Raw genomic sequence first — 18,465 nt, 5'->3', positions numbered from 1 at the left:
CATCACACATAAAAACTACAACTGCCAAAGTGTGATTCAACATGGTATTTTTGTTAACCTCTAGCGCATGCTGATGACGTTCATCTATAGAAACTTGCATCGTAGCCTACGAGTCAACAGGTGTCATCATTGTACAGCCTACATGCATGTTGTACCCAAGGTCAATGGATCCATGTCGCACAGTGTGATTTGTAATGATCTTAAAGGATTGCAAAAATCGTGTGCACACGTGCAATTTTGGCCACAATCTGGTCGTCTGAGACAAATTTTGAGAATCCTAAAAGATTCCTATAATCCTAGGCAAAAATCTGTAGTCTTTGATCGCTAGTTTGATATGTTCACCGACAGCCGAGTAATGACCGTTGCGATCAAATTTTACTTCAGACGAAATTCTGGCAGTGTCAGAAGATTTGGCACACAGAACTGCAGTGTGACTTCTCCTATGACGAACGTCAAATTGTCTTCATTTTTCAAGACAAGCCATGATCAAAATTAACGCTAGAGATGTCTTTGTTAGCCACCATTTCAGTCCCGTGTGTAATGCACCTCACTGTCACCGAATATGTGTGGGTTGATGATGTAAAACTCCGGACAAGTTTTCATGCGTGCGTCCGTTTTAATGCGTCTTGACTGTCATACAGTCTGACATATAGGACAGCTGAGATCCCACAGTGTGACATGAGGATCATGTTCGTACAGTCTGACAAGCAACAATGGTAAAGGACTATTATAAATCGCACAGTGTGCACCCGCCTTAAGTAATGTTCAAGTACATTTTAAAGTATACTTTATGTGGTAAGTATAGGTACTGTCATGTACTAGTAGTAAACTTGTAAGTGTACTATTTCAGTACTGCTTGGGACTAAATTGGCCCACTTTTAGTATATAAAAAGTATATGTTTAAGTGTAGGCTACTATAAGTGTAACAGTAGTAAACTCTGAGTACACAACTAGTTCACAACTATGTTTCTCATTTGTACTGTATCTGTACTACAAGTGAACTTATAAGTATACTAGTAGTTAACTATTTTAATGTAGCACATTTTTTAGTATTTGAAAGTACACTTTGAAGTATACTCTCAGTAAACTACTAGTTTAGTAGTTTTACACTGCAAGTATACTTGTAAGTTTTCTTTAAGTTAACATAACATCATACTTATAGTTTACTATTTATATATATATTTTTTGCACTTTAAGTATAATACTATGTTCCTATTTTGGTATTAATTTTAAATACTTAAATACAACCTTTGTTTCAACTCCGACGAATAGTCAAGACAATGGATTACTTTAAGTTTAATTTTTAAAAACTTTTAAACTTGAGTTTAAAACCCAAAATTTGTCATGACAATTGGAGTTAAAGAGAAGAAATAAGTTCACATAACTTAATGGTGCTGTAATGTGCTTGTTTCTGTTTCTTCTTCACCTGTGTTTTGATCCAGAAATTCTGTACTCTTTCAGAAGATGTGTAATAGTGTAACAGCGTGAAAACACTGATAGCTGGAAAATTCCATCAGTAGTGGGGAAAGAGTAAAGTAGATTTGAAGTAAATTCCTATGTGAACTAGCCTACAAAAAAATTCAGATACTCAGAATTATGAACATCTGTTTAGAGAGATTAAACACAACTATAAGCCAAGTATACTTAAAAATACTTAATTAGACTTTTAAGTATATCTCGGTTAAAAGATTGAGTACAAATATACACCAAATAAACACTTTTCTGTGAGCACGAGTCAAGTATACTTAAGTGCAATTTTAAGCATATTTCTGTGAAGTACATAAAAAGTAGACTGAAAGTATACTTTCTTATTTTTAGTTTAAAAGAAGTATACTAATAGCACACTTGAATAAACTTCTTTTTTGTAAGGGTTTCCATCAGTGGCCAAGATGATTGGAACAATTTACTTTAAATGTGTTAGGAAAAATGTTGTAGTCCATCCATCCATCCATCCATCCTTCCATCGCATAGTCCTGGGTATGCTGGAGTTAAAGCAAAGGAAATGCCATGATGTAAAGTGGAAAAAAAAAAAAAATCCATGAAGAGTTATCTTCTAATAACTATCAAATCAATATTAGGTATGACCATCCTTTGGCTTTAAAAAAATTTTACACTTGTGCATATAGTTTTAGGTAGTCTGCAGGTAGGTTCAAGCATCATGAAATTGCCACAGTTCTTCTATGAATTTAGGCTGTAGTCTCAACTGATTCTGTCTCTTCATGTACTCCCAGATGCAACTGATGATGTTCAGATATCTGTCTTTTCAGAAGAGGTTGATCCCCTGCCCCCGCTGATTCCACTCAGCTATAGTTCTTCTGTGCTTCCAGTATGCCCTCCCAGCCTCCCTCTCCCGCCTCCTCTTCAGACCTCAGCCTGTCCTTCTGATCAGTCCCTGCTGTCCTTCTGATCAGTCCCTGCTGCCCCCCATCAGTCCCTCGTCCTCTCCACTACCCCCCTCTCCATGGTGTGGATCCACCTCGGGCCAGCCATTTACCAGCTCTGCCTGAATGCACACATCTTTTGACTCCGCCTCCAGCCACTGTTCCTGCCTCTCTACCTCGGACCATTGTCCCGGCTCCTTCGCCTTCAATTCTCCTTCCCTCGGCTCCACCAGGGACCATCGACCTTCCGGCTCCACCAGGCTCCCTCGATTCTTCGGCTCCACCTTGGTCAGACGTCGGCATGTCTACACCATGGACTTACGAGCTATCCGCAATGCTCCGTCTCTCCACTCCTACGGCTCCATCTGGCTCTACCTTCCCGCCGGTTCCGCCTCAGACCTCAGTCGCCCTGTCTCCGCCTCATGTCTCCAGTACCCCAGTTCCACCTCGAGGAGATCATTGCTGCTGCTTTGTCATGGCCTCCGAATCTGGCGATCTCACTCTGGACCATCAGCTCTTCGTCAGTGCGTTGGCCTCCTCCACCATCGGCTCCATCATGGTCAATCGACCCCATGGCATCGAATCCACCTCCGTAGTTGCTCCCTCCTTCGACTCTGCTGCGGGATGTCGTCCATGTTGAGCTCTGGGTTCACGTCGGCCTGCGTCTGCTCCTCCCACCGTCTGTACCACCGTGGCTGTTTCTGTGGGCTGTGTACCCTTATTCCTGTGTGTTATATTAAAGCTTGTTGTAATTGTATTCCTGTTGTTGTGCGAGTCATTCATCACAGCTATATCGTTACACATTCATTCATTAATAGTATCAAATTATTTAAAATAATTTTTTTGTAATATTTGAATTAATATACAAAAAGTTTCATTGACATAATTTATGTGAATATTGTTTGAAATTTCCTCAAAATCCAAAATCTTAAAGAAAAAAAATACGAAAGTGACCCCTAAATGTACCATAGGGTTTCTATTTAACTATTTTTTTTTTTTGCATTGCTAGCAAAGTACTGTTCTAAATGTTTTAAAATTACTAAACATTTGTTATCCTGTTTACACTCCTGTGTACTCATGAATTTGTCAGATTTTTTTCAAATAAACGGCATTTGTTCATGGCGACACAAAGAATTGTGGGTTATCTGTAACAACAAAAAATAAACCTTATGCATCTTCCGAATTACTGTGAAAAAAGGATGCATTCAAAGTCTGCATTCGGAGTGTCCCACTAGCTTTTCTGAAATGAGACGGCCTCGATGACTAATGAGGCTGACAAATGTGACCTATGAAGGACACAGACTTCAAAATGAGACACGTGGTACAAGTCAGAGCTCTCAGAAAATTATGAGTTTACAAGTTGCAATTACAAGTTCTATTTGGATGTGAAAGTCGGAATCTCATAATTACGGTAATTCCGACATGGCAGGAACAAATGTTTTTCCCCCATAATATTCAAAGTCAGTGGGGTCTAATGTTGTTTGGATCACAACATTCATCAAACTATCTTCAGTTTTAGGTGAACTATCAATGTGTTTTTTTTTTTTTCTTTAACCAATATTAATGCAACCCTCTTTTGCTGCCTTTGTAAACCTGTATTTTTTCTTTGCACCATATTGAGAACATCTCACCAAATTCTGGTCTCCAAGCAGCAAGCTTTACTCAAAAATATCAGTACACAAAACGACTGACTTGTGATGCAGCCTGGAATCATAAATCATGCCGTGTTTGTTCATTTAGGCCAGAGAACAACTGGCTCCCTGACTGAGCCTGGTTTTTCCCAAAGTTTTCTTCTCCACTACTGTCACCTGATGGAGTTTTGGTTCCTTGACACTGTGGCTTGCTCAGTTGGGGCTTAAAAGACAATTAATATTCAGAAAATATAATCAATCTGACTGTACTGACACTGTTGGATGGGATCACAAAAGTTTGATTCAGATAATGAACACTCATTAAACTGAACTGAATCACCATTGACTCTGAATTGAGCTGATCAATGGCCCTATTGTCTTCTTTAGAACTGATTTACAGCTGAAATTAAAGTTGGCAATTTGCTATATTAACACAGTTATTTTCTTGTTTATTACTGTGAAGCTGTTTTAAAACAATCTGTATTGTATAAAGCATATAAATAAAGATAGAACACATCAGTACATTGCATTCAGTGCACCAAGTTGGCCAAAGAGAACAAACTAGGGTAGACAAAGCATTCTCCTCAGAATTAAATTAAAAATAAAATGCATAGCAATAACAAGCACATCCATTGTGTCAATTAAACAGATAATTTCTTGGAATGATAGCTGGGTGCTCTGCAAGACTGGATCAGGAAAAGGGTTTGATGCAGTCTTTTTGAACATGTTTTATTCTAATCAAAGTACGTCATAATGCCATGTCTGGCCAACTGACTTTTCTCAAATATGAAGATTTATCCAGTGTTGGGCAAGAAAACATTTTTTAGAACAATGAAACATGTGTTTTGGATTGTTGAATATGGCTGTAATGACCCAGAACTGGGGAAGAAAACAGCTCTCTGGAGTTCCTTTTGTTCCCAACTCATCTCCTGTTGACTATTGACCACTAAAAACCAGAGGACGATTAGGGAGATGTTCCATTCTTTACAAATTTATGACACTAAGACCTCTCCAGGTGTACACCTGTGCCTCACTTTCTTTATCGTCAGAGTAAGTCAAGACAGCAGTACTAAATAAAACATTTCTCGGCTTGTGTCTGGGGGCTCATCTGCACAATCTGAGTAATGCTTTTCACTATCCTGTCCTCTCACTCTGCAAAAGTAGTCACTGGAGTAAACTGGAACCTTTCGTAAGAGCAATATAAAGGCTGAACTTCAGATTTCCCGTTATGGAGAGTGCATTGATCTTTTTTGTTAGTCACACACACACACACACACACACACACACACACACACACACACACACACATATATTAAAGTTTCTCTCTGTAAAATGCTTTTGGAATTTGGAATTGCCTCAGCATTTGGTTTGTTAAGGTTCTTATAGATGCTTTCTTGAAAAATATTGTAGATTTTTTTTTTTTTGTGATTAACATTTATTTTTCAGACATTAAAGCCGACCAACAAAACACAAACCCTGACAAAACAACATCCTCTCCATCACCAAATCAATTCAACACATCCATGACCCTTAATGGTTGAAGTGTTGAGCAGTTTATCTCACCTTCAGCAGTTTATCTCACCTTCAGCAGGTTATCTCCCCTTCAGCATGTGTTTGTGTTGTTTGTTGATACTGATTTTTTCACAGTATTTTAAAATAGTATTATCTGTATAAATGTAACAGTTTTCTTTTATACTGTAGCAGCAGAAATGAGGATCTAGTTCATGAAGAACACAGATGAGATCAACTAATGCTCAAATTAATTAATTGTATTGAGTAGGGGACACTTAATTCATACAAATTCTTTGAAACAAATTCACATTGATGAGTGAAGAACTTGATGAGTTTAGAACTTTCTATTTCTATTGAGTTTACAAAACGGACACTTTAAGTAACCAGAAGTGTTTTACTGATTTGAAAGCTGGCAACATATAGCTCTTTTTCTATTTTGTACTACACCAGCATTGGTGAAGTAGTTTCTGCGACACTAGTGACACCTAGCAAAACCCTCAACTCAAACATCACAAATAAAAGACCCCACCCAATAAAAAAAAATAATATATATATATATATATATATATATATATATATATATGTGTGTGTGTGTGTGTGTGTGTGTGTGTGTGTGTGAAATGATGTGAATTTGATGTGAAATGTGTCATAAGTGAGATAAGTGGGCCCACACTGACTGTTCAAATCACAGTGGAGATATGTTTTCTTGTGAAATATGTCTAAACTGAACAATGCAGCTGGAAACTTCACTTGTGTACTGAAGTAATTAAAAATTTTGACAGTGTCGTAAAGCTAGTTTAATATTTGTCAGACATTCGGTTTCATACTCATTAAACTCTGCACATATTTTGAGCCCAAACCAATGATATACATAAACAAATGTCCTTTGATCAATAATATTTGGACAATCCATAATATTCCTGAATATTAAGTGTCCCCAACTAAGCATGCCAGAGGCGACAGTGGCGAAGAACCCAAACTCCGTCAATGACAGAAATGGAGAGAAAAAAAAAAACCTTGGGTGAAAACAGGCTCAGTCGGTGTAACATGCTGGTTGTATATACACACACATGACGAAGAAGATAATTCACAAATAAGTCTTTACTTGATAATCCAATGGGAGAGTACAGAATTCAGGTAGGCACACAACTCAACACAAGTAAGATACGAGACCCGACAAAGACACACCAACAGAACTGAACTAATATACACAGACGATTAACTAAAATGACTAACAGCTGTGATAATGAGATTAGTGTCCATGGTGACAGATTGTGGCGGGAAACTAGAACAAAAGAGCACAAGTGACAGATGAAAACAAACAAACTGAAAGTTCATGTGTTGTGAGAGTGTGACAGTCGGGGGGCCAGTTCTCCTCTGGCCAAACAAACCAATATGGTGTGATTATGATTCCAGTCTGCATCACGAGTCATTGATAACATGCAGAATATTTCATCCAGTTCCTTCTGCTTGAAGATTGGGATACATCACGACAGCCAGACTAATATTAGCGTACATGCCATTTCTCTTATGATGTACATACATTGGATGTTTCTGGGAAGTGTTCCTGGTTCTGTTTGACTCAATTTATGCAGCCAAAAAATCCCTTAAAGGGGGGGGGGTATAATGCTATTTCATGCATTCTGACTTATTTGCACCGTTAAAGAGTTTGATTATCATGCTAAACATGGCCAAAGTTTCAAAACATGAGTTGGACGTATGACGGAGTATTTCTGTGCCAAAAATACTCTTCCAAATCCTGTATGGTATGGGCCTGAGTGACGTAAACGGGGGCGGAATTCCTTGTATGGGCACTTCTCCCGGAAAGGCGCGCGTTCAGCTTTACGGAAGTTGTCGGCAGCGCTGCACAGGTCACAGGACTTCAACAATGTCACCAAAGAAGTGTGTTTTTGGTTGTGAGGGAAAGATAACCTTGCTTCCCAAAGAACCCAGCATTAAGTGGAGCTGAGAGTTTTGTGCTCACGCATTTCATTGGTGTACTCTCAATATTTGTCATTAAAATATCCATAGAAACTGATAGTTGCAATTACGTTTTTATTGGTTAAAATGAATGGAGAATATCTCATGTTTTTCCGTGGCTGTTCAAGCCCTCGGGATCGGCGCTTATGGTTTCATAAACAAGGCCCAGTTCTAAGCTGGATTTACAGATCATTTGAAACTGAAAGATGGAGCGGTCACGGCGGTAATGATCCCGGTCATGAGTCGGAACCACAGGTGGTGAGTAAAACTGCTTCAAATCCCCCTTTAAGGGATTTGAATTATAAAAAAATACAAAACAAAAAACAAACAAACAAACAAAAAAACAAACAAAAAATACTTTACTAAACAAGAGACAGTTCTTTTAAAGGAAGCAAAATACATCAGCTGTGGAAATATATTATATATATATATATATATATATATATATATAATCCTATGATTGTTAATGCTTTTGTTTTGTCCTTTACATAGCAACAAACTAAACGTAACTATTTACACGTGATAATCAGTGTTGGCAGTCTAGAAATGATACTGGTTTGATCCAAAGTACTAGGCTATCATAGTGGTTGCTTTATTATATAAAAAAAAAACAATTATTGTTAGCAGGTCCTCAACCCAAGCACAAGCTCAACACTTCACCACAACGGTAATCTCCAAAAAACACAATGTTACGCTGCGTGTGCATCATGTTTATGTATGTGTGGTAGTCTTGTCTTGTGTGTTCCAGATCCCATTGGTCCATCGGCCTGCCACTCTGATGACGTCCCCGGTTCACGCTGCCAATCATCTTTCAACGCCCCGGTTAAAACCCCGAATCTCCCCCGCGTCTCCAGCTGTTTTGCTCAACTCGACTTTGCTATTTGGTTGTTTGCTTGTGGATGGTTTATTGCGCTGTTTTTTGTCCTGATACTGTTTATTGTAAATTGTATGTGTGTTTATTACCTGTTTGAAGAGTCCTTTGTTGATTTTGTTTGTACAGTGTACAGTTGCGTTTTACTGTCAGTCTTTCCAGTCATCACGTTGTGTGTGAGGCTGGGAAAGTGTGGGGTAAGTCGCACGACATTGTGCACACGTAGGACATTTCCTTTTCTGTATTAGACACACTAGTTTAGGAGAGAGTGCCACCCACTGTATGTTTTTTCCGCTTTTTGGGTTAGACAGAGTAGTTTAGTTAGGGCGTTTCTACGCCGAAGACCTTTTCTTTCTACATTTTCTTTTGGGTAGTTAGTTTAGTTTGTTAAAATAGTTAGCTGTGTTTTGTTTTATTTATTTCTTTGATTTGGCATCTCTCGAGCTCCCCTTGCCACCTCTGGGTTTTTTTTTTGTTGTTAACTGTTATTTGTTTTTCTGTATATTGTAAATACTGTAAATATTGTTTGACTACACTCTTTCACTTGAGCACTATGCACCTCTGAGCAATAAACACCTTACACAGAGTTTTTTTTAGTCCTTCAGCCTTTTAACCACTCACGTATATGCACACACAATCTTATCAAGTGTTACTTCTAAAATTTCCCCTAGCCAAACAAACCAAAACATCAAAAAGGACGTAACACACAAACATAACAAAAACTTTTCCTCAGTAAAAGGCAAATGTCAGACCGCCTGGAGGACTCTCAGACCATGAGAAACAAAATTCTCTGGTCTGATGAAACAAAGATTGAACTCTTTGGCCTGAATACCAAGCGTCATGTCTGGAGGAAACCAGGCACCACTCATCACCTGGCCAATACCATCCCTACAGTGAAGCGTGGTTGTGGCAGCATCATGCTCTGGGGATGTTTTTCAGTGGCAGGAACTGGGAGACTAGTCAGGATTGAGGGAAAGATGAATGCAGCATTGTACAGAGACATCCTTGATGAAAACTTCTCCAGAGCGCTCTGGACCTCAGACTGGGGCGAAGGTTCATCTCCCAACAGGACAACGACCCTAAACACACAGCTAAGATAACAAAGGAGTGGCTACAGGACAACTCTGTGAATGTCCTTGAGTGGCCCAGCCAAAGCCCAGACTTGAACCCGATTGAACATCTCTGGAGAGATCTGAAAATGGCCTCTTTGTCGCCATCTCTGTTTAAAACCTGCAATTGCAGTTATTTGCGGAATTATCATCTTTAAGTGGGTTATGCCTCGGCACGGCTCGTCAGGGCGGATGAATCGAATGTATGCTGTCACTCACCACATCGGTGTGGATACTTAGGAATCACAGATTGTAGTCTTGGAAGTATGACCAAAATAAGAATTTTCACCAGAAAATGTCATCTGAACAAGTAAGTAACATATCTGCCACTTTTGTTCTGACTAACTGAGAAAAAAGCATTGCAATAAATCAGCCAATACAATAAATGCAGCCAATGGTGATTAAATCTAAGGATTGCTTAGCTCGGATCACATCAAACCGTGCAAATTATTATGGTTGTTATGCTTTGCTTTCAAATTGTTAAAGTGCCCCTATTATGCTATTTTAAAGGTTCCTAATTTTGTTTAGGAGGCCCCTTACAACAGGTTTACATGCATCAAAGGTCAAAAAACACTTTCAGTTTCTCATAATTTACATTGCACGTTACAACATTATTCACAGATGCTCAAACGACTCATCTGATGCTTCAGCCTCTCTAAATCCCTCCTTTCCGTGAGCCTGCTCTGCTCTGATTGGCCAGATGGCACATTCTCTTGTGATTGGTCTACCGCTTATAGCACATGAGGACAGCAAAACGCCCATTACCATAACAGAACTTCAGTTCCGGTCCAGAGGCTTCCGAAGCTCAGCGATTGTATACTGTAAAGGCATTGATTTTACCATATCAATCCAATGATAAAACACTGGAAGAACTAGTTATATAATAATAATAATAATAATTAGTTTTATTTATGAGCCTTTCCAGGGCTCAAGGACACTTTACAATGTACATTTAACAGGGAAGAGATAATACGAGTAGATGAATGATGAAAAACAATAGTTTGAAGATACAGTAAAGGAACATTATATGGACAGGGAAGCATACAGAAGAATAGAGTCAAGCACAATAAAATAAAAAACAGGATGTAAGAGACATAACATAACATTCAGAGAGCTATTAGTTAATTAAGCAGAGCAATCAATCCATCAAATCAGAGGTATAACATTCAGAAAACAAGTGAGTTTTGAGTAATAATTTAAATTTTGAGGTTTTATTAACACAACAGAGTGAGCGGGGGAGAGAATTCCAGAGTTTGGGTGCGATAGCACTGAATGATCTGCCCCACATTGAAGAGAGGTGATGCCGAGGGACAACGAGAAGGCCAGAGTCAGAGAAACGTAGTGAGCGAGTCGGGGTGTAGGGGATGAGCATGTTACAAAGATAAGGGGGAGCCAAGCCATACAAAGATTTAAAAGTGAGCAGGAGAATTTTGAATACGGTAGGCAACTGTGGAGATCATACAAAATTGGGGTGATATGAGCAGAACACTTGGTATTGGTGAGTATTCTAGCAGCAGAGTTTTGAATGTATTGTAATCTGGAGATGGAGCTGGCAGGTACACCAATGAAAAAGGCATTACAGTAATCAAGGCGTGGTGAGACAAATGCATGGATGACAGTTTCAGCGTCTTTGGTACTGATGAAGGGACAGAGTTGGGCAATGCAACATAGATGAAAGAATGCAGATTTGGTAATAGAGGTAATATGAGACTGAAAGAAAATGGAAGATTACACCAAAATTTTTAACAGTACTAGATGATTTGATGTGAGAACCAGCAATCTCACAGGTGAAATTGGTAGAAATATTGCAGGTAAGTGAGGGAGTTTCAATAAAAATAATCTCAGTTTTGTCCATGTTAATGAAAATCCTTAACTGAGATGTAGAATTGTCTGTCAGAGAGATAGGAAGAAAACCAAGAAAGAGTAGTACCAGAAATACCCAAATCTGAGAGACGAGAAATAAGTAATTCATGGGATACGGTATCGAAGGCAGAGCTGAGGTCAAGTAGCAGAAGTATAGACAGAGAACCAGAGTCACCAGAAAGCAGTAGACCATTCACTACCTTTACAAGTGCAGTTTCAGTACTATGGAGGGGGCGAAAACCAGATTGAAAGGGATCAAAGATTTTATTTTCAACTAGAAAAGACTGGAGTTGGGAAGCAACAGTGCTTTCCAGTAATTTAGCTATGAAGGGTAAATTTGAAATAGGACGGTAATAAGATAGAACTGAGGGGTCGAGGTTGGGTTTCTTGAGAACAGGGGTAACTGCAGCAGTTTTGAGTGGCAGAGGAAATGAAGCAGAGGTAAGAGATGTATTGATGAAGTGAGAGATAGGTGCAGAGATGGAAGAATGGCAAAGTTTCAGGAGAGAAGTAGGAGAAGGATCAAGTTGACAGGATGAAGAGTTAGATTTCAAGATTAACTTAGAGACAGAAGATGGGGTTGTCAAAGAAAAACAAGACAGAGACTGACTGGATAGATTTGGTGGATAGCTGAGCTTTGTATCAGTAGAGAAGCATTGGTGGACGGCATCTGTCTTTTCAAGCAAATAATCCAGAAGAGAACAGCAAAGCTCATTAGAAGCTAGGGCATCCCGGGATGGAGGTTTAGAAAGCTTATTTATTGTATTAAATAATAAATCAAGTAACAGGCCAAAAGCATTAATTGTGGCAGAGACAAAATTAGAGCGAGCCAAGATGAGAGCAGATTTGTATATTTTGAGATGATCAAGAAAAGCTTAATCATGTACAGTAAGACCGTTTTTTCTGTAGAGACGCTCAAGATGTCTACCAGTAGCCTTAAGAATACGGAGCTCAGGGGTATACCAAGGAGAAGAATGGGATGAAGGGACACTTCTGGTCTTAATAGGAGCATGCTACTGTAAGATAGTGATAGTGATAGTTAGATAATATCACGGAGGGAGAAGAAATATCAAAGACATCAGAGAGGTTCGAAGAAACAATAGAGGGACAGAATGATGCAGTATCAATAGCTTTCAGATTGCAGTATGAAATAACAGTCTTAAGGAATTTTTTACGCATAGGCAGACTTAAGCTAAAATCAAGAAGTTTGTGATCAGAGATACCAGTGTCAGAAGAAGAGATGGAAGAGATATCAACCCTTGATGTACATATCAGATCAAGGATATGACCATGAGTATGGGTAGGAAAATGAACATGCTGAGTCAGATTAAAACATTCAAAAACTGACAGTAATTGATTAGTGTTAGAGCAAACAGTATCGACATGAATATTGAAGTCACCAAGCAATCTATGGTTAGTCCAGATGCACAGAAGCATTAACATCAGTCAGTCTTATTCAAAATCTGCTCCATTGAATTGTGGTGTTCCCCAGGGTTCAATTCTTGGTCCAGTTTTGTTCTTGCTGTACATGCTGCCCTTAGGTTCTATTTTTAAAAAGCATGGAGTTTCTTTTCATTGTTTTGCTGATGATACTCAAGTGTATCTACTTCTACGGAAACAGGATAAGAGGACAATTACATCTCTACTAAATTGCTTGCATGAAGTTAAACTATGGATGTACGCAAACTTTTTAAATTTAAATGAAAGTAAGACCGAGGTCATTTGGTTCGGAAACCCTGAGTCTCAAGTCCTCTCTGATTTGGGGAACTTGACTCCTTTCTGTAAATCGGTCGTTAAAAATCTTGGGGTTCAGTTCGATGTCTCTCTGAAATTTGATAAACAGATCAACTCAGTGGTTAAGTCTTGTTTCTTTCAGTTGAGATTATTAGCTAAGGTTAAAACGTTTCTGTCATCTAGCAATCTTGAAAAGCTTATTCATGCTTTTATTTCTGTAAGATTGGATTACTGTAATTCTTTGTATGCAGGTGTGAGCCAATCACTGTTAACTCGCTTGCAGTTGGTGCAGAATGCCGCTGCTAGATTGCTGAAGGGTGTTCGTAAACACCAGCATATAACACCTATTTTAGCTATGTTGCATTGGCTTCCAATTCACTACAGGGTCAATTTTAAATTACTTATCTTAGTATATAAAGTCCTACACAATTTGGCTCCCTCTTATTTAAATGATCTTTTGCGTTTACATAAACCTCAAAGGAATCTAAGGTCATCAAACCAGATGATTCTAGATGTCCCTAGGACTAGATTAAAAAGGAGTGGTGACCGGGCATTTTCAGTGGTGGCTCCAAAGCGTTGGAATAGCTTGCCTTTATATCTTAGACTTTTACCTACATTGGGTTCTTTTAAAAGAAATCTGAAATTGTATTTATTAGAGTTGGCATTTGGCTCAACACATTGAGTGAACAAAGTGGGTTTCTTGGCTATGATGTTTGTTTTATTTGCTTATTTATTTATTTCTCCTTTTCCTTCTATGCTGTTGGTCTCCCTTTTACTAGTTACTATTGTACAGCACATTGGTCAACCTGGTGTTGTTTTAATTGTGCTCTATAAATAAAACAAACAAACAAACAAACGGAAGGGCATCAGGCTTAGAGCAAAAGATACTCCTGAAGACACGCTGTGAGCGTTGTATGTATCGTGGGCGCCGGAGAATCCCTAGACTCCGGCAGCATTCATACATCACAGAATCAAGACGCGGGTGGCAATTCAAGGCCCTTAGCTGTGATGGTAAATATCCAATATCCATTACGGAAGTGAGATAAAAAATGAGGCAGATAAGAGAAGAAAAAAGAAAAACTTTTGCCTGAGTTAGTACTGAGCAAATGCGAGCCAATCACAGGCGAAAACCACGTTAGCCAGACCCTGAACGCCACTTCACAAAAAACAGCAGACTAAATAAGAGACAACACACCCAGATAGCAAGCTTTAAACGAACAGCACAACCGACTGAGAGAGCGGTAACTCATCCATCAGCAGAGCCGAACGTGGTGGAGACGTTAACAGGGTAGAGGGCTCGCAGCAGCCCGGTGGCAAGCTCACAGACAACAGGAGTTTGATAGTGACAACAGTCCAGTTCAAAGATCAGCAGTGAGAAATGGAGTAATCCAGACAGAATTCTGATAAAAATAACCCGGACAGAACTGTGGAAAAACATGTAGCAAAAAACATACAAACAGTCCAGGTGCGAAGCGGCAGCACAGAAGTTCAATGTGCACCGTATCGAAAGCCCTGTACCGAAACAGTTCGGTACAAATACGCAGTCTTGCAGTCTTGTTTTGAACTTGTTTTGAACTATGACAAAAACCTTATATGAATATTTTTTTTATAAAAATGATATACTGTATATCAAGTATACATTTGCTGGAAATAAGGTTGCTATGACATCTACATTTTAGACTATCAGCGAAATTTCACTATTCTCAATACCAATTTCAATACCACAGCAGACTACTAGGGTAACTAAAAAAACGGTTAAAAAAAAGTCCTTAAATTTTATTGAAAATAAGTAAACAGTAAGTAATACAATAAAAAAAAAAAGGTAAACAATAGGGCAAATACAATAGAAAAAAAAAAAAAAAAAAAAAAAAAACCGGTGCTTTTATTTTCATCTAACTGCCTGCTACAGAAATGAAATAGTCAAATGTAAAATATAAACAGCATAATCTTTACTGGAGGAAGTAGCTGGAACAGCAACAGCCTTGATTGTGGGATCCATGGAGGGAGAGGAGGAAATGGAGGAACAATACCCGCCTGGTTGTCAGGGCAACAGTCAGCTGAACCTTGAGTACCTGGAAGAGGGACAACGGCAGGAACTTCTACAGTGCCTCCAAGCCCAACTCTTTATGGAGACACCTGGCAGAACAGGCGTGATCCACCATCACATCACTCTCAAAGATCCCAAACCCATTCGTCAGCCAGTATTTCGGGTCGCAGAGAGACTTCTGCCAATTATGAAGGAAGAGTTGGAGACCATGCAGAGTCTTGGTGTGATCGAACCTTCAACCAGTGAATGGAGCAATCCAATTGTTCTAGTGCCTAAGAAGGATGGCAGTCCTCGATTCTGTCTGGACTTCCGCAAGCTCAATAGTGTGAGCAAATTTGACCCGTATCCCATGCCATGGGTGGACGAGTTAGTGGAGAGTCTTGGAAGAGCAAAGTATCTCACCACACTTGACCTCTGCAAAGGATATTGGCAGGTCCCACTAAGTCCAGAGACTAAGGAGATGACTGTATTTAAAACACCCTTTGAACATTTTCAGTTCTGTGTCCTTCCCTTTGGGCTTCATGGAGCTCCAGTTACCTTCCAAAGGATGATGGACCAGATCCTCCATGGGAATGAGAAGTTTGCTGCTGCATACTTAGATGACATCATTTTCAGTCAAAATTGGCAGGAGTGTCTGGGTCATCTGAAGGACGTGCTGTTGAGAATTAAGAATGCTGGTCTAACCATCCGCACAGACAAATGCACCCTAGCTAGGACTGAGACACAATACCTAGTGTATGTGCTGGGTCATGGCGTAATACGTCCACAGGTGAGGAAAGTGGAGGCCATTAAGAATGCAGAACGGCCGGTGACCAAGAAACAGGTCTGTTTTTTCCTAGGACTTAAGGAGTGGAACAGGCATTTTATCCCCAACTTCTCTGAACGAGCCTTTACCCTTACTGATTTAACTAAAAAAGACAAGCCGAATAAAGTTAACTGGACTCATGACTGTGAGAAGGCTTTCCAGGACCCAATGGACTCCTTATGCACAGAGCCTGTTTTACAGAGTCCAGACTTTGAAAAGACTTTTACCATGCCGACATATGCTTCTGAGCATGGCATTGGGGCTGTACTACTTCAGGAAGGTCAAGGGCAGCTCCAACCAATTGCCTACATCAGCAGAAAGCTCCTTTCATGTAAATCCAGGAATTCTACAGTTGAGAAAAAGTGCCTGGCAATTAAATGGGCATTAGACTCTTTAAGATACTGCCTGGTGGAACGCAAATTCAAACTTGAGACTGATCACAGGGCGTTAGCCTGGTTGGGCCGTATGAGGGACACAAATGCTCAAATGTATCATCAGATGGTTTTTAGCCATCCAGCCATTTGAATTTGAAATTTTGTACAAAACTGGGTCACAAAATTGTACAGCAGATTACGTCTCTAGGACACTCTCAGATGTCTGAGAAATGTCACAGTGTGCATGTACTGTGCATTGCCGGCAAAATTTACATCTGTGTACACGTTGGAGTTTTTGTTTTGTTTTGTCTAAGTTTGTTACTGCTGTGTTTTGTTCTAGTTTACAACTCTTTTTAGTTTGCTTTTTTTTAAAGTTTGCCACTATTTGTCTAAAATAACAAAATGCCAGAACACACAATAATTCATGTAATATTTACATTTATTTTTCCACAAATTTTCCACAAACGTTGCTCCACCGAATGGCAGATGATCTGGAAGCTAGGGCTTCACCGCTCAGCCCAGCCCAGCCAAAGCAAAAAAGAAAGAGCGCTTTCCTTTATTCCCTTTCATGTGATTGTCCATTTCTCCAGGCGACACCAAACACGTTTGCTAGATTCTATAGCCTTTGTGTCGAACCAGGATCTCCCCGTGTACTCGCTTCCAGTAGCCGGTAACATGAAGGACCCGTTCTAGTGTCGGCTTGCTATGCCATTCCCGCCCCCTGGGCCGGATACAAGCATCCATTGCTCCAGCGAGTTCCCCACCTGGCGAACCCTGTCGAGTTCCTCCACCTCCCCCTGTGGCTTGGACATTGGAGCGGCATAATGATGGGGAGATGACGAGGAAGTAAGTGCAGGTGAGGAAACAGGAGGATCATGGGTAATGGAGTCCGGGAACAGAGGGAACCGTGACAATTACTGTTTTTGCTGTATTTTGATCAAATAAATGAAGCCTTGGTGAGCAGGTGAGCTTTTAAAAACATTTAAAAATCTTACAGTTCAAAAACTTTTGACTGGTAGTGTATATAAATATATATAATAGTTTATTGTTGTTTAATATTTATTTTATATTCCCATATGTATTATAGTGTATGTATACATATCCTTATACATACTCACATATACACATTTTGGTATTTTACTTAATATTGTTTCCTCTACACATAAACTTTTCTATTATAATAATAATAATAATAATATAGGATAAAAAGTGCACAGTATAATACTTTAACCATTAAATATGGCTGGAAGTTAAAGAAAAGAACAGAGCCAACCAAGAGAGCAAAATGATTGTATCACACAGAAACAAGTGTGTTATTTTCTCATATTCAGTAACCACTGCTCCTTAGTAATTGTTTCTTTATTTGGGAAAAATATTTTGCCTTTGTACTGGCTATGGCCAGTTTCTTGAGTACGAAATTGGCCACACTTTCTGCACGTATTTGCTTTTACAGTACGATTGTATGACCGTTTGGTTGGGGTGGCTTTGTCAGGTGGGTCAGAGGAAATGGCTCCAGGGTTAATGCTGGAAAATGGGGCTGGGCAGGGCAACAGTAACATCTGAGACACAACAGGGGCAGAGGGTGTGTCAGGAACCAATGGGTGTGGTGCTGTCGGCCTGGGATAAATTGTCCTTAGCTGGCTGAACGTGGCTGAACGCTAAGGGTGTAAGGCTGATGGCTCAAATGAAGTTGCTGTGGCAGATGTACAGGCAGCTGAGGGCTGGATCTTTCTAATCTTTGTTTTTGCCTGTCCAGCTGTGTCTGGTGGCATCTGGTAGTTATGCAACTGGTGACTATATTGTGGTGGCACAACAGGCTGTACTCGTGCTGGAGGCAGAGCATCCAGTGCCACTGGACGTGCCTCTGGAAGCTCCAGCCCTTGCAACAGCACTGAGACCTCCTGACCCTTTAAGCGTTCATTGTGCCACGTTGTAAGGGTCCTCTGGTTTACCTCAACTAACTGAAGGGTTGTTTCGCTCATTAGCTGCCGAATTCTTCTGTAATCACGAAGAATGAGTTCCCATCTGGACAAAGATTCTTTCCGCTGTTTTTTGGGGCTTCGGCGGATGTTACACAACCTTATGAAGATCAGCTCCACTAGACACTGTGCCAACTCATCCACCCGTTCCATTCCAGGAATGCGGTGCTCGTCAACAG

The sequence above is a fragment of the Ctenopharyngodon idella genome, chromosome 15 (assembly GCF_019924925.1).
Source record: "Ctenopharyngodon idella isolate HZGC_01 chromosome 15, HZGC01, whole genome shotgun sequence".
Taxonomy (NCBI): Eukaryota; Metazoa; Chordata; class Actinopteri; order Cypriniformes; family Xenocyprididae; genus Ctenopharyngodon; species Ctenopharyngodon idella.
The sequence above is the reverse complement of the archived record's forward strand: the minus strand, read 5'-3'. Positions refer to the sequence as shown.